At 42.4% G+C, this 25,479-nt stretch overlaps 1 long non-coding RNA gene across 1 annotated transcript in view; it reads left to right on the top strand.

Annotated features, from left to right (window-relative positions):
• The window catches only part of LOC141572240 (uncharacterized), a 37,471-nt gene extending 31,937 nt beyond the window's left edge, over positions 1 to 5,534 (top strand). Inside the window, exon 3 of the long non-coding RNA XR_012497528.1 lies at positions 2,720 to 5,534. This is a non-coding gene — a long non-coding RNA (uncharacterized LOC141572240). The remainder of the gene's footprint in view (positions 1 to 2,719) is intronic.
• Positions 5,535 to 25,479: the final 19,945 nt, after the last annotated feature.

The following is a 25,479-nucleotide window of genomic DNA, read 5'->3' on the forward strand; positions in this document are numbered from 1 at the left end:
CTGGGTTAAGGGATGCCCAGAGAGATGGTAAAACATTATTTTTGGGGGTGGGTCTGTGAGGGTGTTTCTGGAAGAGACTGGCATTTGAATCAGTAAACTGGTAAAGAAGGTGATCCTCACCAATGTGGGTGAGCATCATCCCACCCTTTGAGGGCCTGAATAGAACAAAAGGTTGGAGGAAGGGTGAATTTGCTTTCTTTGCTTGAGATGTGATATCCATCTTCTGCCCTTGGACATGGGTGCTCGTCGTTCTCGGTCTTTTGGTCTCAGACTGAGACTTATACCACTGGTCCCTGCTTCCCAGGCCTCTGGATCTGGTCTGAATGCTGTTGACCTCCCTGGTCCACAGCCCCTTGGACTTGGACTGAATTACACCACTGATGTTCCTGGTTCTCCAGCTTGCAGATGGCAGATCATGGGACTTTGAATCCCTGTAATTGTGTGAGTGAATTCCTATAAAAAATTGCTTCTTATAGATCTATATAAATACCAGGATATAAATATCAGGATCTGTATTTATAGTTATATCTATCTGTCTATTCTCTAGCTTCTATTTCTCTGGAGAACCCTGAATAATAATACCCAGTTTCCTCCACTGGTAACATCTTGCAAACTACAAGACTATCACAACCAGGATATTGATATTGTTACAGAACAGTTCTGTCACCAAAAGCATCCCCCTGTTGCCCTTTTAGAACCATCCCCACCTCCCTCCTATTCTCCTCACCCCTACCCAGTCTCTTATCGCTGGCAGCCATCAATCTGGTCTCCATTTATATAATTTTGTCATTTCAAGAATGTTGTATAAAGGAATCATACAACATGTACTTTCTTTTGGCATTTTCCACTTAGCATAGTTCTCTGGAGACTGATCCAGATTTTGTGTCAATGTTATTCCTTTTGTGTTTTAAATTGTTGAGTATTCCATGGAATGGACATACCCAATGTGTTTAACCATTCGCCCACTGAAGTCCATCTGGGTTGTCTCCAGCTTTTGGCTGTTACGAATAAGGCTGCTACATTCATGTACAGATTTTTGTGTGAGCATAAGTCTTCATTTCTTTGGAATAAATGCCCAGGATTGCAGTTGCTGGGTTGTATGGTGGTTACATGATTAGTTCTTTAAGAAACTACCAAACTGTTTTCCAGAATGGCTCTACCATTTTACAGCCCCACCCACAATGTATGAGGGATCTGGTTTCTCTGCATCCTCACCAACATTTGGTGTTACTTTTAAATTTTAACCACTCTGATAGGTATGCAATGAATTTCTTTAATAGTTATAGTGCATTAAAATGACCTATTTTATACTGCGTGAGTTGTGTTAGTTTGTTTTTTTCAGGGAATTGGTCCATTTTATCTAAGTTGTCAAATTTATCTGTGTGGAGTTGTTCATGGTATTCCTATCAAATTCATTGATTTTTGTTCTTGTCTTTGTTATTTCCTTCCTTTTGCTTTGGACTTATTTTACTCTTCTCCTAAAATGGTAGAGCCATTCCCCTAGCTACTTGAGTGGGAGCTTAGATTATTGATTTGAGACTTTTCCTCTTGTCTAATATGTGCACTTAGTGCTATAAATTTCCTTGGAAAGGATATTTTATATTGCTTAGGAAAGCCTTAGTGTACCTGCCATGTTTATAGCTCCCTACCGAGGAATTCAATTCAATTCAGCAAATATTTATGGAGTGCTTGGGCCAGGCACTGTTCTAAACCCTCAGTATACATCAAGGAACAAAATAGACAAAGATCTCTGTATTTGTGGAACTTACAGTTTACCAGGGGGAGACAGGCAATAAATACCAAGTGTAATTTATATAGAATGTTAGAAAGTAATAAGTGCAGGAACAAAAAGTAGTACAGGGTAAGAGGGAATGGATATATGGGGAGCTATAGTATTTAAAACTACAGTATTTACTACAAATTTGCTATACTTCTACAATTATAGTATTGAATGGGTTGGTCGGGCAAGCCTTGTGGAGAAGTTGAGATCTGAGTAAAGATCTAAAGGAGTTAGTCAAGCCGGTATCTTTCAGAAAGGTGCTTCAGACACCTGGGGCAGCTAGAGCAAAGGCCCTGTGGTGGAGTGTGCTGGGATATCTAAGGAAAAGCACGGAGGCTGGTGTGGCTGGAGTGCAATGAACAAGGTGGGAAACGGTAAATATGAGGTCAGAGCATAATGGGGGCTATGTCTTTGGCTCTTGCTTTGAATGGAATGGGAACCCATTGCGCTATGTGAAGCAAAGGAATGACATGACCTGATTTAGGTGTTAAAAGAATCACTCTGGCTGCAACGTTGGGAATAGACTATCCCTAGAAGCAGGTGACCTCTTAGTGGGCCAAGGGGGAATGGATATGTGGGGTACTGCAAGTCTGGGGAAGTGTGACTTGGAGCAGAGTGGGAGCAGTGGGAATGGTGACAAGTGACTACATTCTAAATATATTTTGAGAATAGAACTAATAGGACTTGTTCGTAGATTGGACTTGGTGTATTAGAAAAAAATAGGTATCTGGATAAATCATTAAACATAGGTGACCACATTCAATACCATACGCACCCTTCCTACATCCCTGCCCACAGCTTGTGGGACAATGGCAAGCACTGACCTTGACCTAGGAGCAGCTAATCAATAGGTGGGACATTGACCTACAGGGTGTCTTGGCGCGAAAGTTTTGCCCAAATAAATGGCAATTAACTGTGCCAATGATTTTTTTCTTTCAGGAACCAGAACTGCAGAGACAAAGAAAAAATAATCAGTGAGAGCAGAAGCTGAAAGACACGGAGAGAAGGCAGTATTCAGACTTCATGAATAAGCAGAAATGGTGGATAAACAAGAGCTCTGAGCAAACAAAAACCACAAGACAACAAAAAGATACACAGAGTAATGACAGAAGTGATAGAAAATGACTAAGAAAGCGTCAGATTTGCGGGAGAGAGACTCAGTGGCCAGGCCTAGGTCACCCGCCAACCCTTGAGCCAGGCAGGCAGTCCGCTCCTCTGTTACCAGACGTGGGAGAGTGGTGCTACACGGGCACAGACCCCAGGTGTGCACCAGCCAGGCAGTCAGGCTGCAGGCAGCGCCGTGGACGCCAGAACGCTATGTAAGCCCAAATTATGAGGGTGCAAGGAGGCCAGAGAAGGCAGAGGAAACCTGTCTGCTGAGAGAAGCAGGAAAGTGTAGCAGATGCTCAGAGAGAGCAGGGGTGGCAAATGATGCAGCCACACGAGAGAGATGGGACTGCTTGTAATCTTCCTGTTCAGTCCCCTCCCAGGGTGGCCTGGCTGTGCTGACCCCCACACTTGAGTGCCCCAGAAGATTGCCTTTTGAATTGGTTCAAAATGCCTCCTTTTCTGCTTCAGATAGTCTGAGTAGTTTTGGATTTATGCTCTAGGGATAAAGGTGGTACATTTGCCTGGGAATTTCTTAGTATCTACTTATCTCTCAGGATTGAGCATGGCAGGGAAAGTACAAAAGGTGACAATGCAGATATTTGGTATAAAGGAGAACTAACTAGAATCATGTAAAGCATTTTACATACCTTCTCTTATTTACCTTATTAGGGAGTTACCACTACTGAGGTTCACAGAAGGTAAGTACAGTCCATCCTCGTTATTCATGGATTCCGTATTTGCAAATTTGCCTACTCACTAAAATGTGTTTGTTATCTCTAATTCACTCCTGGCGCTTTCCTGGTTATTCACCTGGAAAAAATTGAGTTGTCCAACATTCACCTTGGACGTATCCAGCTGAGGTAAACAAGGCAACGCTCTGCCATCTAGGTTCAGCTCTTATATTGTCAACAAGTTTCCCTTTTGAAGTCTACTTTTGATATTTTTGTACATTTTGTTGGTGATTTTGCTGTTTAAGGCACCCAGTCATGATGTTGAAGTGCTGTCTACTGTCCCTAAGCACGAGAAGGCTGATGCACCTTGCAGAGAAAACGTGTGTTAGGTATGTTGCAGGCATGAGCCATAGTGCTGTTGGCTGTGAAGTCAGTGTCAATGAACCACCTGTACATAGGAAATAAGGTGTCTTTCAACAGAAACCCACATAAAACGAAGTTAGGTGTGGATTGAAAATGTTTTGACCAGAGGCTTGCAGGCACCTAACCCTAGGAGTTATTTCTCCTAGCAGTTTTCAGTATTTGCTAATGCAGTCTTCACAGAGACTTTATAAAACATAACTACCGTGAAACACAAGAATCAACTATAACACATGCAAGACCAATCTGTGGAAGAGGGGCGTGACCAGCTCCAGAGCCCTGCCTCTCTGATTCTGGACATCTTCGCTCATTCCATCCCACCGTGCCATGTTCCAAAAGAGAAAGAAAAACTCCTCTGTTCAGCTTCCAGTGTTCCTCTGCTGCATAGTGCTGCCTTCCCTGGAACTTGTTGCCTTGCTGGGAAGTGAACAGGTGTGGAACAACTGTGAAAGATGTAAGATAATCTATGTGAGGGCTAGCATCGCAATGCATAGCACATGTGCCATCACTCATCCCTTAAGTACATGTCGCAGACCTTGCTCATCTATCACAGCCTCTTTTCCTGCTTGAGCCCAGATGGGCTTTCACAGCCCTTCTCAAGCCAGTCAGTCTGAGGTGGCATCGAAGGTGAAATCTTTATCTTTCTTGCATGATGACCTGTCTGTCTCCTTTAAAGAGAAGCGTAGACTTGGAGGATCTGAGTTCCCAGGCTTACTTTAGAGTTTAAATAAATGTATCAGTCTGTCTCAAACTTAGGCCCTCATGGTAGTTCTGAGTGTCTGGCTGACTCTTCTTTGGAAAGTCTTCCTGGATTCCTTCACATAAGACTTTGCTCCAGAAAGATTCATTTTGATGGGAACATCTGTCTTGTTTATCTCTGAATCGCCTGTGCCTAGAACACTGTCTGGCATAGTGATGTTTGTTGAATTAATGCCTGGGCACCTAGATTGACACCTATCTTCCCCAGGGAGAAAGAGCTTTCATGGAGCCCAATGACAGAATAGAATCCTTAAGGGCACACAGCGGAGGCCAGCACCCGGGTGGGTGGAGCTTTTTGGAGGAAGCTGACAAGCGATTGTAAATGAAACTGAACTAGAGCAGCATTCTGTTGAATCTTTCTGCTCTTTTCTCCCTTTCTCTTTATGTTCTCTCCTCCTGTGGCTTACTTCTTTACCCCTGGTAAGATGAATCTGGGAATCCCAAGCAGGAATGGGGTGGAGGCATATAGGGAAGAGGAAGCATGAGGTACGCTGCTTGGGCTGGGAGCTAGTCTAGACTCTGAACCCCAGCCTACAGCTGGGACCCCAGCCTTCAGCTTCTAGTCCTACAGGGCACCAGGACTGCCCATTCTCATAAAGGGCTTGGGACCCTTTCCCCTCTGTCTGCCCAGCCCAATTCCTCTTCCTCCACCCTATCTCCCTTCCCCTTCTTTTCTTCCCCATCAGGCAAATAGGGTTTGAGAGAAAATAGGGAAGAGGAGATGGGAAGTTAGATCAGGAAGAGATGGATATACGAGGTGTGATCAAAAACTACAGTGAATGTTTAAATTTAAAAAAAAAAAAAGTATTACAGTAAAAGACACATTACCATTAATCCTCCTCAAAATATACCCCCTCACTTCAAACACACTTATACTGTCATTCCTGCCACTTTCTGAAGCAGTTCTGGAAGTCCTCTTTTGTGAGTGTCTTTAGTTGCACTGTCGTGGCTGCCTCGATGTCATGAATCGATTCAAAATGTTTACCTTTCATGGTCATTTTGACTTTGGAGAAGAGCCAGAAGTCTCACGGTGCCAGATCCGGGAATAAGGTGGATGAGGACACAATGTAATGTTTTTATTTGACAGAAACTGCCATATATCAGAAGCGATGTGTGACACGGAGTGTTGTCATGATGAAGGATGATTTATGGCACACATTAAGACACACCTTCTCTCAACTATAACTCACACCCAACTGACTGCACCAGACAAGTTGAGACTTGCCACACACTGTTACTAAGGTTCAATGCACCCCTTTCTGTATTGAAGATCCCTGCCTTTCTGATGGATGGCACTTGGCAGCAGCATTCACTGTATTTTGCAATCACAATGGAAAGGCTCCGTGTCACACATCACTTGTATGGCAATTTCTGTCAAATAACATTATGGTGTCCTCATCCACTTTATTCACCATATCTGGCAATGTGAGACTTCTGGCTCTTCCCCAAAGTCAAAATGACAATGAAAGGAAAATGTTTTGAATCGATTCAGGACATTGAGGCAGCCATGACAGTGCAACTGAAGACACTCACGAAAGAGGACTTCCAGAACTGCTTCAGAAAGTGGCAAGAACAGTGGGATAAGTGTGTTCAAAGCGAGGGGGAGTATTTTCAGGGGGATCAATGACACTGTCATTTATTGTAAAAAAAAAAATTTTTTTATTTAAACATTCACCATATTGTTTGATCATACCTTGTATTTGATTGGGAGCGTCACTTGGTGGGCCGGTATAGCATGGGAGTCAGGATTGAAAGAATGTTGTTAGATTTCTGAACCATGTTAGTTATTTTATTATTGCAAATGATTTTCAGTCATAATCTGTGCTCTGGTGCTGGAAGAACTACAAGGAGCTGAGCTTCTCAATATGCAGCTAGTTCTGGAGAAGTATTGTAGTACTGAAGGCAGTGGGAAACAGTGATACAGTCCCGAAGGGCATGGGCTCTGGAGTGAGATTGAGCTGGGTTACCCCTTGCTAGCTCTATGATTTGGGCAGTCTCCTTGATCACTCTAGATTTTAGTTCTCTTATCTGTAAGATGCTGATAATAATAGCATGTACCTTATATGTAGGTCATGATGGTAAAAAGAAATGAAGCCTGTAAGGTTTCTGTGAAATGTGCTTACTCAAATGGTATCTGTTACTATCATTTAAAAATGTGGTCGCCATGTATTGACTTGCACATGGTGAGGTATTTCCTTTTCTTTTCTGAGGATGAAAGCAAAATAGACTGAGTTTCTGAGAAGCTATGAGGAAAACAGCTGCTCACAGGGACTTGAGTGTGTGTCTGAGAAGCAGCCCTGATTTGTTGTAAGTATCAGGAAGACTGCAGAATTTCCCAGCAGAGACGCAGCGGGGGCTTTGGTGACCATTAGTTCCCAACGTCACAGAGTGACTGACTAGGAAAAGCATGAAAGACTTAGTTTGGGAAAGTTTGCTTACATTGCCTGCTGCCCTTCCTCTGTAGGTGTGGAGGGTAAGGAGTGGCCATCTCCAGCTTAACCAAGAAATGAACCAGTAAGCCAAAGAGATGCTTCTTAAGCTCCTGTAAGCCTGATGCTATAGGGTTTACCTCTCCAGCTTTCGTGATACTTAGTTTCTCACAACTGCACTCACTGGTACATATTGCCCCCACCACTGTTCTGTGTAATGACCCAGTGTTTGCCCATCACTCATCATATTAGTTTTCTAATGCTGCTATCATAAATTATCACAACGTCTGTGGCTTAAACAACATAAATTTATTATCTTACAGTTCTAGAGGATAGAAAATCAAAATGGGTCTCACTGGGCTAAAATCAAGGTATCAGCAGGGCTGCGTTCCTTTCAAGAGGCCCTGGAGGACACAGACACAGACTATTTCCTTCCCTTTTCCAGATTCTAGAGACTGTCTGCATTTCTTGACTCATGGACCCCTTCCATCTTCAAAGCCAGCAACGTCAGGTTGAGTGCTCATATCGAGTCACTCCAACCTCTACTTTCATCATCACATTTCCTTCTGACTCTTCTGCTTCCTTCCCTCTTCCACATTTAAGGACCCTTGTGATACATTGGGCCCACCTGATTAATCCAGGATAATCTTCTTATCTTAAGGTCAGCTGATTAGCAACTTTATTTCCATTTGTAACCCTTGCCATAATTCCATAATTTTCCCTTGCCATGTAACATGATATATGCATAAATTCCAGAGATTATGAAACAGATATCTTCGGTAGCTTTTGTTCTCCCTTCAACAACCATTATTCATCATTCAATCTCCGATTCTAGAATTAGGACTGGCACTAGTAAACTCCCTCAGATGCCAGGCCTGCCACCCTCTTTGTGATGGTAGCCATAAATCCCATGCCTGAGGAGACAGCCTCTGACCTGACTGGCTCCCTCCCCATCACTTGACCTTTATATAAAGTGATACACAGTGCCTTACACTGAGCATGAGGTGCTCTGGCTGCCAGCCCAGACTGGTAGGTAAGAGAAACTATTCTTTATTTCTTCAACAACATTCAGATGCTTCATTATGATAGCCAGGCTTATAGGTCCAATATTTCTTTAACGAATATTTTCAAACATAAGCAGCCTGTCTATCCATTCTATGTCACAGCCTTATCTGACAGTACATTCATAAACTCCATTAATGCCTGAGGAGTCTACACAAACTACAATAATCATTAGCTGTCTGTTCCTAAAACTACCCAGAAGTGACCTGTACTTTCTTAGATGCATGCATAAAGGAACACTCATCTACACACACAATGGTCAGCGTGGTGGGAAAAAGACGTTCAGCATCTGTCGTCTTACCTTATGGGGAAGGAAAAGAAGAAAGTGAGCTAATGTTTATTGAGAACCTGCTCTGTGCCACAAACTTTATATGCATAAACTCTTTAATTCTCATTACAATGCAGGAAAGCAGTTTTCAGCATCTCCATTTAACAAATGGGGAAATTGAGTCACATAGCTACTAAGATCTCAATATTTGACCTCTGGCCTGTCTGATTCTAAAACATTTCTCTTCCCCCTTCACCTGGCCAGCTCTTAAAAGAAGAGAACGGACCAGAATGAGGATGTTGAAACTGAGATTAGTGGCACAAACCCTAGAGTTCCGGGGGGGTACCCAGGAACACCTCACATGACAGGAAAGGTGCTTGGTAAGAGGCAAGCTGAGTAGGCTGGGCTTTGGGCCCTCCCCATCTTCAGTCAGACCAGCTCTGCTTTTATCAGTTTTACCTATTGGGACGCAATGTAATATTTCAGTAGAAAAAGGATGGGGGTGTGCCCCACTACAGTAGTCTCCCGAAGGCTATTAGACTGGAATCTGACCACCACAGCCCTGTGGTTCTGGGAAGACTAGTTAATTGATCAATTCTTTTAATGCCTTAGTTATTCACTGAAAGTGCATCAGGGGCTTTGGGGGGGAGAGTGCTCTCTACAATGAAAGAGATCCTCTCAGTTAGTGAGGAATGCAGGAATTAAGATAGAGAAGAAGCAAGATTCTCTAGACACTAATTTGCACCAAAAACTAAGCTGATGGCAGAGGGGAGGTCAGATTTATGTTGGAGACGGTGCTGATGGGGTCCTTGACAGCAGAAGTTGCTGCAGAAAAGGAAACCCTCACAGTGATGGTGAATGGGGTATGAGGACAGACACAGATCTTTTGAGAATCGTCCCTTGTAGGGACTATATCTGATTAGGAGATTGGTATGCGCCCGTCTGAGAGTCTGCTTGGCCATGTCACTGATTGGCTCCTATGTGATGCTCACAAAGCAAGCAGGGTCTCATTCAAGTATCACTTATTGAAATCTGTAAAGGAGATAACAACTTTGCAAAATTTAAGTCAGCACTTCGTAAGCTACACTATTTTTTTTTTTTTAATTAAATTTATTGGGGTGACAATTGTTAGTAAAATTACATAGATTTCAGGTGTACAATTCTGTATTACATCATCTATAAATCCCATTGTGTGTTCACCACCCAGAGTCAGTTCTCCTTCCATCACCATATATTCGATCCCCCTTACCCTCATCTCCCACCCCCCACCCACCGCCCCCGTTACCCTCTGGCAACCACTAAACTATTGTCTGTGTCTATGAGTTTCTGTTTCTCATTTGTTTGTCTTGTTCTTTTGTTGTAATGCTGAGCGAAACAAGTCAGACAGAAAAAGCAGAGAACCATGTGATTTCACTGATATGTGGTAAGCTACACTATTTTAGCAAAGGAAAAGGGTAAAATGAAAGCCACATCTTCTCTTCATTCAGGGACACTCTTGTCCCTTCTTTTCTGAGTTACTCCTTAGTAATCCCTCAAAGAAGAATATTAAAAATAGCCAACATTTCTTGATGGACCACTTTAATCTTTATAATAAGTAATTTGTGTAACAGAGTTTCAAAATGTCCCCCCAAATCCACCTTACCCCTCTTTCATAGTAACGGCATTCCCAGTTTTTAGCTGTACACAAGCCTGCCTGGAATTTGCCAGCCTCTCTTACAGCTAGGTGTGACCACGTGACTAGGTTCTGGACACTGCCTTACAAGCAGACATGTTATATGGCTGCTTCTGGCAATTTTCCTCCAAAGGCAGATGGTACATGCCCTGTGCCTCTTCTTCTTCCTCCCTCCCTCTATCCTGCTTCCTGGAGCGCAGATGTGATGGTTGCCGCTCTAGTTACCATCTTGGACCTTGAGGGCAAGGGCCTCACTGGAGAAATGAAGAGCAGTGAAATGAGCCTTGGGTCCTTGAAGACATTGTGTAGCAGCTCTGGATTTTCTACCTAAGGACTCTGATGTGAGAGAAAAATAAACTATTTTGTTTAAACCACTTTCATTGTGTTTCTGTTTCTCACAGCCAATACTAATGCAAACTGATATACCCTGCATATTAGCTACTATATTATTCCAGTTTTCCAAATGAGAAAACTGTGGCTTGACTGGAGTAAATCATTTGCCAAGGTTACCCACTTACTAGATGCAGTCAAGATCTGAACTCTGATTTTTGCCAAATCCCATGTGCTTTTCTCTTTCTCAGTGTTAACTTTCAGGCCATGTGGGTGATAGTTTTTGACCTTCTGTGGCGGGCAAGAGCCTTTCAGGAAAGTTCCCTGGTAGTGTCTGGTCATATGACTATAGTCCCTTGCCTTCCATCATCTCTTTCAAAAATAAAATTCATGAGCCCCAAGGGTCATGTGAAACTCAGTTGCATATCACCTTGAGAGTTCTGGGATGTCATAGGAGCCACCAGGAGTCTGATTTGCATGGAGCCACCAGGAGCCACCAGGAGTCTGATTTGCATGGGCCTTATAAGGCCTTAGAGTCTTGGGCCTTATAGGAGAAACGGTGAAAAGGACTATGGGAACTCATGACTGGGACCCTAGAGAGATGGTTGATACCCTTGGACAGAGAGAGGATGATGACGTAAGCCCTGATCCTAGGAGGATGGCTGATGGCTCGTGCTAGAAAAGCAGAGGACTCTTGAGGCGAGAGTGGGGTCGTGGTGGGCAGCGGAAGGGCATATCTGTCTCACTGTGGGCACACATCAGATAGGTGAGCGAGGCTGAAGGAGGCAGCATCACAGAGCGAGTCCAGCCCAAACCTTAATTAATTAAAAGAGCTTCATGGCCATCTGTTTGAATCCAAATGGATTTGTTTAGACGCCAGACTAACTGAAGTTTTTGAAAAAGCTTTCACTCCTTAGAGGGGCAATTTCATTCCATTTTGGGGTTAGAGATGGCTGTGGTGTGATTACATAGAGATAACCTTGGCAGCAGTGATCAAGGTTGGGGAACAAGAGGAGGCAAGTTGGCAGCTCCAGCACAAGTAATGCAAAGGGTAGAAAGTAGACCTTCTTCCTGCTGACTGCACACATCTCCATCAGACCTAGTGGTGGGTAAGGGGCAGGCAGCTGGTTTATTTGAAGACCTAGCAGAGACAAGAGGTGGGGCATATATGACACGTTGTTTAGGAATTTTGAGGGGATATTAAAGAGGAATGTTTCATAAACCAGACTTAAAATGAAAAAATACTATATGATTCCACTTATACGAGGTACCTAGAATAGTCAAATTCATAGAGACAGAAACTGGAACAGTGGTTGCCAGAGGCTTGGAGGGAGGAGGAAATGGTGAATTGTTGTTTAATGTATACAGAGCTTTAGTTGGGGATGATAAACATGTACTGGAGATGGATCGTCGTGATGTTGCACACCAGTGGGAATGTACTTAATGCCACTGAACTGTAAAATTAAAACTAGTCAATTTTATGTTACACGTATTTTACCACACACAAAAAAGATATGTTTCAATGTGCAGGGCATACATTATTTTCCCCAACCTCTACATCCCATTCAGGAGAAGAAGCCCCACGTAACCTAGCTCTGCATGTAGAAATCCTGTACCTTTTGCTCTTTCCTGCCTTGACCTTGTCTTCTGCTCTGTTCCTGCGTCTACCTGCTTCTGACATTGGGATTCTTCCATCTTTGACCATTCTTTATTCCTTGGACTGAATACAGATTTGGCTTTTAAGGCTCGATTGCTAACACATATTCTTGGAATATATTTTCTCTTTCCCTCTGTCTCGGTTATAGCCCAACTGCTCTGGGGAACTCTGTACCTCTGCTCCCCAAAGCTGTTCTTACCTCCTGGGTACCTCTTTTGCCTATGACCCTGCCTTACCTAATCGGGCCTCCCTCAAGGGTCAATCAGATACCTAATCACTCAGGCCCACATCGCTGTCTCTTCCCTAAGCCCCCAGACTCTAGGACTAGAGCACTTACTATCTACATATTTCCTTGTGACAACCCTTGGGGAGTGATAAGAGCTGAGACCAGAGCTGACCAGGCCACTCTGGGGATGAGAGGATACGATATCAGGCAGAACAGCCCCAGAGACCAGACAGATTATCAGAGAGGTCCAGGAGTGGGCAGCAGCTCATGCAGCCAGCCTAAGGCCCAAGGAATAGCAGGCCCCACAGGCCATTGTACATTTTGTTTTCTTTCCTCCTATAACCCAGATGGAAGCTGAGGCCTCCCTAACCAATGAGAGCTCGGTGAAATTGCCTCAACTATCTGAGTCCACAATGGGGGGTAATAAAGCTTTCTTCCCCCAGCTTTCAGGAATTTTCAGAGGTTTATGTTCTCCTGGCCTTCTCTGCCTTCAGGCTCCTGCATTCAGTTGTGCTAGCTCTAATTTACTCCTGAGGAACCCAACTTTTCCCAAGAGCTGGAAAACTCAGTTCTTTCGTGAGTCAACTCCCAGCAAAAAATCTGTAGGTATTACAAAGTAGTAGGTAATATTACCACTGTTTTACAGATGAGGAAATTGAGGCACAGAGAAGTTAAGTAACATGCTCGATGAACATGTGCAATTTGGTAGACTTTATTAGACTTTTTAGGGGGGTTGCTATTACATTGTATGGTACTCAGCCCACTTTCATGCATAATTCCTGTGCCCTCTCCTTTCTCTACCCTAAATTTATCCATCCCAGAGAGCCTTCTACACTTCAAATCCATCTTTCTTTTTATGCAAAAAAGGATTTCCACTCTCACACTTTTGGATTCTAGCAGTTATCAAATATTTCTTCTGAAGCAGTTAATTGTCCCCTAATAGGAACACTAGTACTAATGTTTAACATAATACAGTTTTCTCTACTATTGCTTTTTGATTTTAAATTTTCTTTTATCAACCAAGCCAAACATTTTCAAAATAAAAACTATCAATGTCACTGAGAATAAAATAGAAAATTTAAATTTCCCAAATTAGACCTTATATAAAAGCTCTTCCTATATTTAAGCCACATGAATACCCTCTTTTTCTCCAGATCATGTAGCAATTCCTAGTCCTGGACTAAACTACAGAGATTCTAACTCAGTAGATGAAGGTGGAGCCTAGGGTTCTGCATCTTAACAAAATTTCTCAGTGATGGTTTAGGAACGCCGATGGCCCTGGCCCCATTACAAGGGCTCGATAGTCACATGTGGCTATTGCCTACCTTATTTGACACTTACACACACACACACACACACACACACACTTTTTAATTTTATTGGGAAACTGTGTGTTTCTCTAGGGTCCATCAGCTCCAAGTTGTCCTTCAATCTAGTTGTGGAGGGCGCAGCTCAACTCCAAGTCCAGTAGCCGTTCTCAGTCTTAGTTGCAGGGGCACAGCCCACCATCCCATGCAGGAATCGAACCAGCAAACCTGTTGTTCAGAGCTCACGCTCTAACCAACTGAGCCATCCGCCACCACGTTACTTGACACTTTATACCTTATTCCAGCACTGCCTAAAGTTCTCGTGGATAGTGCTGGTCTACACCTTTTGTTGTCTGTAGACCTTACTGTGATGTTTAGCAAATGTAACTTTTTATTTCTATCCTTCCTCCACTTTCCAGACTCTTACCGTGCCATCGGAACTGTCGCTCTCTAAGCAGAAAACTATAGCCTCAGCACCTCTTACTACTCCCTCTGCCTCGAGGCCTTAGTTTATTTCCTCAGCTCAGGGCCAGGAGATGGTGTTGGGGTCTTCTTTACTTCCGGTAAGTGCTTCTTGAGCTCTTGAGAAAGACTCAGTCACTTGGAAGCTAGTGCCACTTGGCTGTTATCACCTCTTACTGCTTTACTACCAGCCTCCTGTCATCTCACGCTTTCCTTAAAGACTTTTAAACCTGGCTCATGGTGTTTCTGTTGACCTCAAACCTTGCTGTCATCTCAGATAATGTCCATGTCCAGCTAACAAGTGGCCCTTCAATTCCTTGACCTTCTCATCGCCAATAAAAGTAAGATCTAACGCTTGCTATGTGCCAGTCATTATTCTCAGAAATCAGCATGTTATGTATTAACTCATTGGATTTCACGGCAGCTCTGTAAAAGAAGGAGGTTGTTGTTACTATCTCCATTTTACAGATGAGGAAACAGTTAAACAATCTGCCTGTGGTGCTGCCGTCATTAACTAGTGAAGGCAGGATATAAACTCAGGCACTCCAATCCCAGAGAACATATGCTTCAATACTATTCCAATTTTTCTCCTTCCAATGATGGTCTTTCTTCCATTCAGCCTCTGCTACCCACTTCTGCTGTTTTACCATGAACTCTGCCATCTTCTCTACCTGCATCATCTTCAAATCACTAATTCAGGCATCCCATCCTCTGACCCACTTCCTCTCTCTTCAGCAGGTCAATAAAAGCAACAATAAAAGTAATGATACTAACAGGAAACATATAGTCTAAGTGCTTTTCACATGTCAAGTCATTTAGTCCTATAACAGTTCTGTGACAGAGGTAGGTATTATCACCATTGTTTTACAGATGAGAAACTGAAGCACAGAGAAGTTAAGTAACATGTGCAATGCCACACAGCTCATGGGTGACAAAGCCAGAATTTGAAGCCAGTCAGGCTCCAGAGTTCGCATTCCTATCTAGTCTGTGTTAAGGATGAAAAGTCTGGGGTTGTGGGGGAAATCATTATCACCTGGGGATTTTTAAATCAAAATATCCATGCCTACCCTCCAGTTCCAAATGTTTGCTTGTTTGTTTGTTTATTTATTTTGATAGAGCCTCTCAGATGACTTGACCATTGGCTTCATATGGAGAACCATGGATTGGATCATTTCAACAACCTCCCAACTTGGTGTTCTGGTCAAGTTCAACCCACTGTTGTCCTGCAAGCCTTGGTAAGGACTGCTGCACACAAACAGATCAGGGCTGGGCATGGAGACACCAGTGCCAGCATAGGTGAATGATAAAAGCATCAGTATCAGTAATGGTTTGAAGGGGCTGCGGTGAGCGGAGGCAGACAGATTCCTTGGTACCTACATAATACTTGGTGTGTTTTTTTCTCATGTCCATCTGACTCGATCCAATAGCCAGGAAGGGGAACAACTGCTTAGCTGGGGATTGCTCAGGGCAGCAGTTTGCTCCTCATTAATGTGATGGCTTCTAAAACAAGAAGAAAATAGAATGAGAGAAGGAGAGCAAAGAAGGTATTCTTGGCATAGGTCCAGGGGAAAAGCAGTCTGGCTGAAACCGTTCAGTTCCCTTGGCCAGGAAAGCAGCAATCTACGTAAACAGGAAGTTGAGAAGGTTGGGGGAGAGGGCAGTGGTTTGTTGGTGAGAATAAGAGCTGACGCCAGATCTGCATAAGTGGTTACATGCAAAAGAGATTCTGATTCAGGCCCAGACTTCACATGTTAACCAACCCAGCTTTCTTCTGCCAGGCCTTGTTTCATCAGGGTATCTGTGCAGTGTGTGTTCTCACATGGATAAATCTTTCAGCTCCTGCCCTTTTTTGCCAGTTGTCTGCTGGGTAGTTTTATTTTATCTCATTTAATAATCTAAACACTCTGTGAGGATGGGATTACTATTTCCACGTTTTTAGGTAAGAAAATTGGCTCAGAGAGATTGTTACCTTGCCCAAATTCATTTATATTATACCATTATATGACACTTTTGAAAATTGTCTCCTCTGAAAAGTGACTATTAAGCATAACCCATTAGAAAGAGGGTATATAAATTTTCCAAAGATGCCATAACAAATTACCATGAACCTACTGGCTAAAAACAACATATCTAGTTTCTCATCATTTTGGAGGTCAGAACAAAGGTGTAGGCAGGGCCACGCTCCTTCTGAAGGCTCTAGGGGAGAATACGTCCTTGCTTCCTCCAGCTCTGGTCACTCCAGACATTCTTTGTCTTGTGGCTGCATATTTCCAACATATCTGTGTCCCTATCGTCTCCTTTTCTGTCTCATAAGGACGCTGATCATTGATTTACAGTCCACCTGAATAATCCAAGATGATCTCATCTCAAGATCCTTAACTTCATTACAGTTTCAAAAACCCTTTTTCCCAAATAAGATAAAATTCACAGGGGCTATGAATCAGGACATGGATATATCTTTATATACATTTTTTGGGGCCACCATTCAACCAACAATGGGGGATATGATATCATTATTAAAGTATAAATGCATTAATTTTGGTACATTGTGACAGACAGCAGTCCAGTTTCATTGTTTTGCACGTGGCTTTCCAATTCTCCCAGCATCATTTATTGAAGAGGCTTTCTTTTCTCCATTGTATGTTTTTGGCTCCTTTGTCGAAAATTATTTGCCCATATTTATGTGGGTTTATTTCTGGGTTTTCACTTCTATTCCATTGGTCTGTGTGTCTGTTTTTCTGCCAATACCATGCTGTTTTGATTATTGTTGCCCTGTAGTACAAGCTGAAGTCAGGGAGTGTGATACCTCCAGCATTGTTCTTTTTTCTCAGGATTGATTTGGCTGTTGGGGGTCTTTTGTGGTTCCATACAAATCTGATGATTTTTTTGTTCTATTATTTTTTAAAATGCCATTGGGATTTTGATGGGGATTGCATTAAATATGTTGCTTTGGGTAATATGGCCATTTTAAGACCTAAACATAAGACCTGGAACAATAAACTGCATAGAAGAAAACATAAGTACTAAACTTATGGACCTTGGGTTCAAAGAGGATTTTATGAATTTGACTTCAAAGGCAAGGGAAGTAAAAGCCAAAATAAATGAATGAGACTATATCAAACTAAAAAGCTTCTGCAAGCCAAAGAAACTATCAACAAAATAAAGAGGCAACCAACTGAATGGGAGAAGATATTTGCAAACAACGCCTCTGATAAGGGGCTAATATCCAAAATATACAAGGAACTCATACAACTCAATAACAAAAAAAACAAACAATTCAATTAAAACACGGGCGGAGGACCTGAATAGACATTTCTCCAAAGAAGACGTACAGATGGCTAATAAACATATGAAAAGATGCTCAACATCATTAATCATCAGAGAAATGCAAATGAAAACCACAATGAGATATCACCTCACCCCAGTCAGAATGGCTATCATCAGCAAGACAAATAGTAACAAGTGTTGGAGAGGCTGTGAAGAAAAAGGAACCCACATATACTGTTGGTGGGAATGCAGATTGGTGCAGCTGCTATGGAGGCAGTCTGGAGATTCCTTAAAAAATTAAGAATAGAATTATCATATGACCCAGCAATCCCTCTCCTGGGTATCTACCCAAAAAATCTGAAAACATTTATCCGTAAAGATATATGTGCTCTGATGTTCATTGCAGCTTTATTTACAGTGGCCAAGACATGGAAACAACCAAAGTGTTCTTCGATAGATGATTGGATAAAGAAGTTTGGTATATATACACAATGGAATACTAATCTGCCATAAGAAAAGATGAAATAGTGCACTTTGTGACAACATGGATGGATCTTGAGATTATTAGGCTAGGTGAAATAAATCAGAAAGAAAAAGTCAAGAACCATATGATTTCACTGATATGTGGGATATAAAACTGAAAGCAACAAAGGAACAAAACAAACAAAGAAAAGAAAAAAACCTCAGAGACACAGACAATAGTTTAGTGGTTACCAGAGGATAAGAGGGGAGGAGGGTGGTAGATGAGGGTAAACAGGGTCAAATATACGGGTATGGTGATAGAAGGAGAACTGACTCTGGGTGGTGAACCCACAATGTGATATATAGCTGATATATTACAGAATTGTACACTTCAAACCCATGTAATTTTATTAACCATTGTCACCCCAATAAATTTTAATTAAAATATATACATAAATGCAGATTTTGTAGCATTTTAATAACTACCACGGATGAGAGGGACATTATCTTGATTAGAGTTCCCATGGTCAGATCCCCATTCTTTAAAAGAATAAACCTTTCCAAAATGCTAGTCTCCCCAGCTCCCCCCTTCCCACCTTCCATACCTTAAGCCTATCAGAATTTCAGGATAAGTCGGGCATGTTTCACAAATGTATATGTATTTTGAAATGCCCTCCAAGTGAAGATGAAATACTCTTTCCACCATGAACACAACCACACATGGTAGAGAATTACTTCTCTGAAAGAGCGCTGTAACAGGCTGATGGGTGTGGGGGATGCTCCGGGCATGCTGGTTATATGTTGAAAAAAGAAAGTGGGGTGGCCGGTTAGCTCAGCTGGTTAGAGCGTGGTGCTGGTAGTACCAAGGTTGCCGCCGGTTCAGTCCCCACATGGGCCACTGTGAGTTGCGCCCTCCTTAAAAAAGGGGGAAAAAAAGGAAAAAAGAAAGAGAAAAATCTAACAATAGTAGTGGTCATGGAGACTAAAAGTTGAATCCATCTGAAAAACCTCAAATCCAAAGAGCAGGGCTGGGAGGAAGGGCCTGATTGCTACATAGGAGTGACACCGCTGTCCATGCAATCTTCTGAAATACAAATGTAATCACGTCACTCTCTGCTTGAGATCTTTCATTGGCTTCCAATGAATACTGGATGAATTTCAGATTCCTTAACACAGCACACAAGGACTTTGTAAGCTGATCTCCACCTACTTTTTTAGATTCATCCTTTGCCACTCTCTCTCAAAGACTGTCTCTTCCTGTCACACCAACATTTTTGCTATTTCCCCAACAATTCCTGCCCTTTATTGCTTGTCTAACCTTGAATAAGCTGTTTTATCTGCTTGGAATGCTCTTCTCTCTTCTCTACCTGGTAATTCCTACCAACATCTCAAGAGCAGTGTCCCTGCCACTTCATCTACAAGCCTTCTCACTCCTTTCCATGAATTGGCACCTTCCTCTGCTGTGACTTCAAGTGAGTCTATTCATGGGAATTGTCAACCTGTTATATCCGACCTGCTTCCAATACTTCGAGAGCTCTAGAAAGAACTGTCATACTCATTCCTGAGTCCCCAATGTCTGGTAGGTAGGTGCTCAATAAATGTTTGCTGAAAAATGAAAGAACTACATCATCGTGGCTTCAAGTCTGAAATACTTGGTTGGGTGACAGTGGGGTTTAGGCTTAAAATCTTTGTAAACCTGTCAGGCCAGAGCCACAGACAGAGAACACCGAGGCAGTCCTAGACATAAGTCTGGAAGAGGAACAAGAAGAAGGAATTGTAGGAAACTGAGGTGTCCAGTTTGGGGCATAATGGAGCAATTTAAAACAGATTGGGAGTCCTCAGAACATCCCCCCTCCACCTTCAGCATGAAGACTATTGAAGGGGAATCATGTTGGGGTTTCCCGTCTGTAGCAGTGACAACACCTCAGAAAGGGTGGGGGCGACTGATGAGCTACAACTAGAAAGTGTCAGTACTGACGATACCAGGGAGCTATGTAGTTACAGGATGAACTGAGGGAGAGAAGACAAAGGGAACCATTTGTGAGAGACCCTTTAGGAGTTTCCTGAGCAAAAGAAGGGGGATTTGATGTTGGGTCCCATTGGCTGGTATACAGACGTTGGTTAAAAGTCTGTTATGGTCTTGGGGCCTGCCTCTCTTAGCTGATTCTGAGGAAAGTGAAAAACATTGTTCATCTCTGGCATTATTTCAGGGCCTCTGATCCATAGGCGGGCAATAGCTAAGGAGGTCTTGGTGTGAGAGCTCTTCTTAAAATGATCTTAGTAGCCTCTGAATCAATTGGCTCAATCAGCACAGTGTAACGGTTAGGAACCCAAGCTCAAAACCTAGAGTTGCATACCCATTGGACAAGTTACTTAAAGTCTACATGCCTCAATTTACTCTTCAGTAAAATGAATATGATAACAATAGTATGTGCGTTATAAGGTTGCTTTAGAGGTACAATGGGTCATTTAACCCTTATGAAGAATGATCAATAAGGATTATCTATTATTATAACTATTAAGAGGCAAATTCCAAAAAAAATGTAATTTTGTGAGGTAGTGGATGTGTTAACTAACTTTATTGTAGTAATCATTTTGCAATATACACGTATATGTGCATCAAATCATCAAGTTATACAGCTTAAACTTATGCAGTACAATATTATATGTCAGTTAACTCTCACTAAAGCTGGGGGCGGGGGGAAGAGGCAAATATACTGAAGTGCCACCTTCTGAACTGAATAATAGTTATCTTTTTCTAGACTCTTAAAGTTGCAGATGACAGAAACCCAACTCAAACTAGCTTAAGCAAAAAAGAGGGCTTTCTTGAGTTGTCTAACTGAAAAGCCTGGGGTTATGTATACTAGTTTCAGTACAGCTGGTTTCAGAGGCAAAAAGTTATATTATTAGGACTTAGCTTCTTCGTATATCAGCTCTTTCTTCTCTGATAATTATATTCTCAGGCAGGTTCTTCTTGCAGAAAGGCTATTGACAATATCAGACTTTGATTCCCCCAACTTAACAAACATGGTAGAAAAATCAGCAATAATTCTGGCCCTGATTCTTATTGGTCCAAACCGGATCACATGCTTATTCCTGAACCAATTGCTGTCTCTTTGTTTGACTAGGCCTGGATCATGTGCCTACCACTGAGTGAATAGTAAGGCCTTTCCACAAAGGCGAATTAAGATGTAGTACCAAGAAGAAAAGCAATGGAGGCAGAGAGCGACAGATTTAGGTTTTGTGGAGCCTGAAGCTTAATAATTTTGGGCTTCTCCTTAATAAAAATAAAACAAAATTATTAATTTTAAAATAAGTATTAAAGTAAATTTTAGTAAGAATGAGAAAATAAATCACAACAAATTACTGGAATATTGGAGATTCTTTTCTTCCAAAGTCTGTTTAGGCGATTTACCAGAAATGCTTATATTCGAATGCCTTTTTATTGTAATGTGGCTTCTTCTCCCCATCTAGAACACTCTATAACTTCTAGAATCTCCCAGCACTTCCAGGGACCCATGCCAGTGAAGGGCTCTGAAGCTTAAACTTTGTTAGCTTCACAATAAATCCACCTCTGGACACAGGGTAAGCAAACACAACAGATGACTATTTCTTAATAGCAAATTTCTTGCTTTAAAGAAGGGTGATCTGGACATATACCCAAATAACTCTGCTCAGGCCACCACGTCTGGGGAACCTTGGGTCTTGGCAGAACAAGGGATCATCATTTTGTACTTTGTGGCACTGGCCAAACCCAGCTGGATTTTTGCTACACTGATTTTAACAGCTCTGCACTCACGTAATTCAGTGCTTTAAAAGGCCATGTTTTATTTGGCACTGACGTTTTCAACAAATTTACAGGGACTGTTGGCCTGAGGAGTCAAAAGCTGAACCTGTCCTGCCACAGCGCCTGGCCCTGTCTTCATTTCCTCTTCCTTCTTCTTCTCATCTACGTGTTCTTCCACCTAGTCTCATCTTCCTTCTCTTCCTCTATTTTTCTTCTTCCTTCTCCTCCTCCTCCTCCCAGATTGCTTTGACAGATCTTTCAGTTCAGACAGTACATCACACATGAGGCCTAAATTATGAGCAAATTCCACTGACGTCAGGGCATTTGTACATCCAGTGAACTTGGCTCGAATTTTGGCATTTAAGCTGTGTCCATTGGAGACACAGACGAGTGCCTTCAGGGCAACAGAGGCATTCCAGATGGTGGTGTTCAGATAGGCTCCCCAGTGCACTGCCTCCCATCTGGGCCAGCACTGGGAATGCCATAGGCCACTCACGGCACATCCCCATTGCTGCTGTTGACTCTTGGGAGGTGCGCAGCAAACAGACTGTGACTTATCAGAGGAAACCTGCAGATGATTAACTCTGGGCCCATTATATGCTGCATTTCCACCCAAGCGGACTTCAGGCTGGGGGTAAAACAGGGCAGGAGAGAGGACAGACACAGCAGAACGCGGGTAGCCATTGTAAACATTTTTCCCCAGCAAAGGAGACACATCAGTAGGAGAAAAAACATTTAGGGATAGACACGCATGGGCTCAGGTCCCTGCTATTTCACTCATTACCTGTGTGAACTTGACAGATTTTGGTAGAGAGCTGCCAAGTGTTTTTTTCCCACACTCCGACTTCTGGAACAGCAGCCACTTTCCTTTGGGACACTCCTTTCCTATTCCATAAGGCCTCAGGGCTGCGTACTCTAAACCCCAAACCCCTCCTCTCTCCTACCTCTTAGTGACAGGACCCAGCAGGGCCAATTACAGTGGTACAGCCCCCCGGACATAGCAAATAAGCACATGATTTATGCCAGCGCGATGTAGTTCTTCCTTGAAAGTTTTCAAAATTTTTAATTGGATCAAAGCTATGTATGGATATTAATATACCTTACAACTCCAAAATGAGGGAGAAAGGAAAACAGCTGTCACTCTAGCTGGGAGAAAAGGAGACATCTAAAGTTAAAAAACTATGCCTCCACTTCTCTGAATTACTGCCATAGCCACCTAGATTTATGGGGGCGATGTGGCATTATACATATATGAATTTTCCTGGCAACTGAAGGTTATTCTTTCAAGGGTGAAAGGACCTCTTTTTTTTTTCTTTTTTCTTTTCAATCATATTATTCACAGACTTTTCTAATGTGCTTTATACACTTCCCTTACTTTTTAAGTGGGAGATACCACATTTAACCTCCTCTGGATGGCTCAGGGTCATCAAAATAAACATCAGTTAGTAGGCCATGTGATAACAAAGTTTGGGGCTTTTTTTCCCCCCTAAGTTTGTCTCACTCTGCACTTCCTCACTCCTTCCTGCTTGCACTCCAGGGCGAGCTCTCAACAAGAATGAGCTTCATTCATAGCCAAAGCTCTGATTCTCTTCCTGTCTTACATCTGCCTTGCTGATGTGTTCTTGCATTCCTCTGGCTCCTGAACTTCTGTTTGCTTCCTGCTTTCAGTCCAGCCGTTTTCCCTTAGATCTCACCTGTGATGCAGCCGCTCTGTAACTGACCTTTGGTCCTCTTCCTCATATGCCATTCTGCCTTTGCCCTTGGGCCCTGTTCTGCCTCCAGCTGGCACTTGTACTGAGCCAGGCTAGGGTCCCATGACAAGGGATCAGATGTTAGTGTTCCTGTTGCCTTTCACATGGTTAAATGGACTGGGATCCTTTACTGCTGGGACAAACAACCTTACATACCACCATAACCCTTAGAGTAAGGCTTAAGTAACTGGGAGTGGAAGGATTACAGAAGATGTTCATACTGTGTTTCCCTGAAAATAAGACCCAGCCGGACAATCAGCTCTAATGCATCTTTTGGAGCAAACATTAATATAAGACCTGGTATTATATTATATTATACTGTAAAATAAGACCAGGTCTTATATTAATGTTTGCTCCAAAAGACGCATTAGAGCTGATTGTCCGGCTAGGTCTTATTTTCAGGGAAACAGGGTACTAACGCAGAGGTCATATTGTAATTGGGCAGTACAGATATCAGTTCTCTGGGGAGCGTCCATTACCATTTTTAGTGGTTAATTGGGTTACAGATGCTTTGTTAGAATTGCTAAATTTCTAAGCCTAACAGCTAGGCTCAGCTGCTGGTCCCTATATTACCCAGGCCTAGCTTTCTCTTGTTCTCTCCCTGCTGACCCATGAGCCCAAGGCCACTTGGGTTATAACATTTTCTTTCTGCCTCAAAAGGCCATCTCTTCGTCTCCATAAAAATGACTTAAAGATGAGTTACTAAAACATGAAGATGTATGTATATACGTGTTGAAAATGGATCTTACACTTTGAAGGTGTTAAAGGGAGCTGACATGCTAAAAGTATCATTCTGAAAGAATGGCCGCTCTTGGTTAAACCTGTAGGAAACATCGCAAAGGATGAATCATGTGAGATTAAATGCTTAAATTAAGTATAAACTTCTCTGTCCCATTTTAAGAACTTCAGAGAACTCTGACCAATCCCACGTTCTCAAAAACCCACTGAATAGCAACTTCTTGCCTCCTTCCCATGGAGCTGGCCCATCTGCCTGTCCAGCCACAAAAAGCACCTAAGAGCCCAGCCTGGAGGCCCCACCTCTGATATACACGCACAAAATTCCCCCTCTCTTTCCACCTCTCCTGCTCACACCATGCCGGATTCCGCTCACCCCTCATCTGTGATCCTATAGCACTTTCATGTAGGGGTCCTCAACCCTGGTCGCCCACTGGAATCATCCAGAGAGATTTAAAAAATTCTGATGTCCAGGCCCAAACACAACCAATTAAATCAGAATCTCTGGGGCTGGGGCCAAAGCAAGGAATTTCGTCCATAATATTTCATAGAGAAACATTGCAAACATAGAAAGTTGTTTGTACATAGAAAGTGTACAAGAAAGTTGAAAAAAATTTACAGGACGTCTATATATCCACCACCTAGATATTACCATTTGCATTTTATTATACCATGTCTATTCATCTCTTAACATTCCTCTAACCAGCCATTAATCCATCTCATTTTTGGGCATATTGTAAAGTAAATGAATTACTAGAGCCTATGGAGAGGAGGGAGGGAGGGAATGAAGAGTTTTTGCCAAATGGCCTCAGAATATCTGTTTGGGGTGATAACAAGATTCGGAAATAGATAATGGTGATGGTTGCACAATATTGTGAATGTAATTAATGCCACTAAATTGTACACTTAAAAATGATTATAAAGGTAAATTTTATTATACACACATATATGTATGCATATTATATATATGTATGTATATGTATATGTATTTTTAAACCATACTTTTTGTTTTAAAAGTAAATTACAGACAGTGATGTACTATTTCCTGAACTTGGATAGTGTGTATGTGTTTGTTTTTTGTTATTCTTTATAATGTGCCCGTATATTGTGAATATTGTTGAGTAGAAAGACTTTTTAAAAGAATGAATAGTATGAGCGGCCAGATGGCTCAGTTGGTTAGAGCGCGAGTTCTCAACAACAAAGTTGCTAGGTCGATTCCTGCATGGGATGGTGGGCTGCGCCCCCTGCAACTAGATTGAAAATGGCAACTGGAGATGGAGCTGAGCTATGCCCTCCACAACTAGATTGAAGGACAACAACTTGA

The sequence above is a fragment of the Rhinolophus sinicus genome, linkage group LG06 (assembly GCF_036562045.2).
Source record: "Rhinolophus sinicus isolate RSC01 linkage group LG06, ASM3656204v1, whole genome shotgun sequence".
NCBI classification, from domain to species: domain Eukaryota; kingdom Metazoa; phylum Chordata; class Mammalia; order Chiroptera; family Rhinolophidae; genus Rhinolophus; species Rhinolophus sinicus.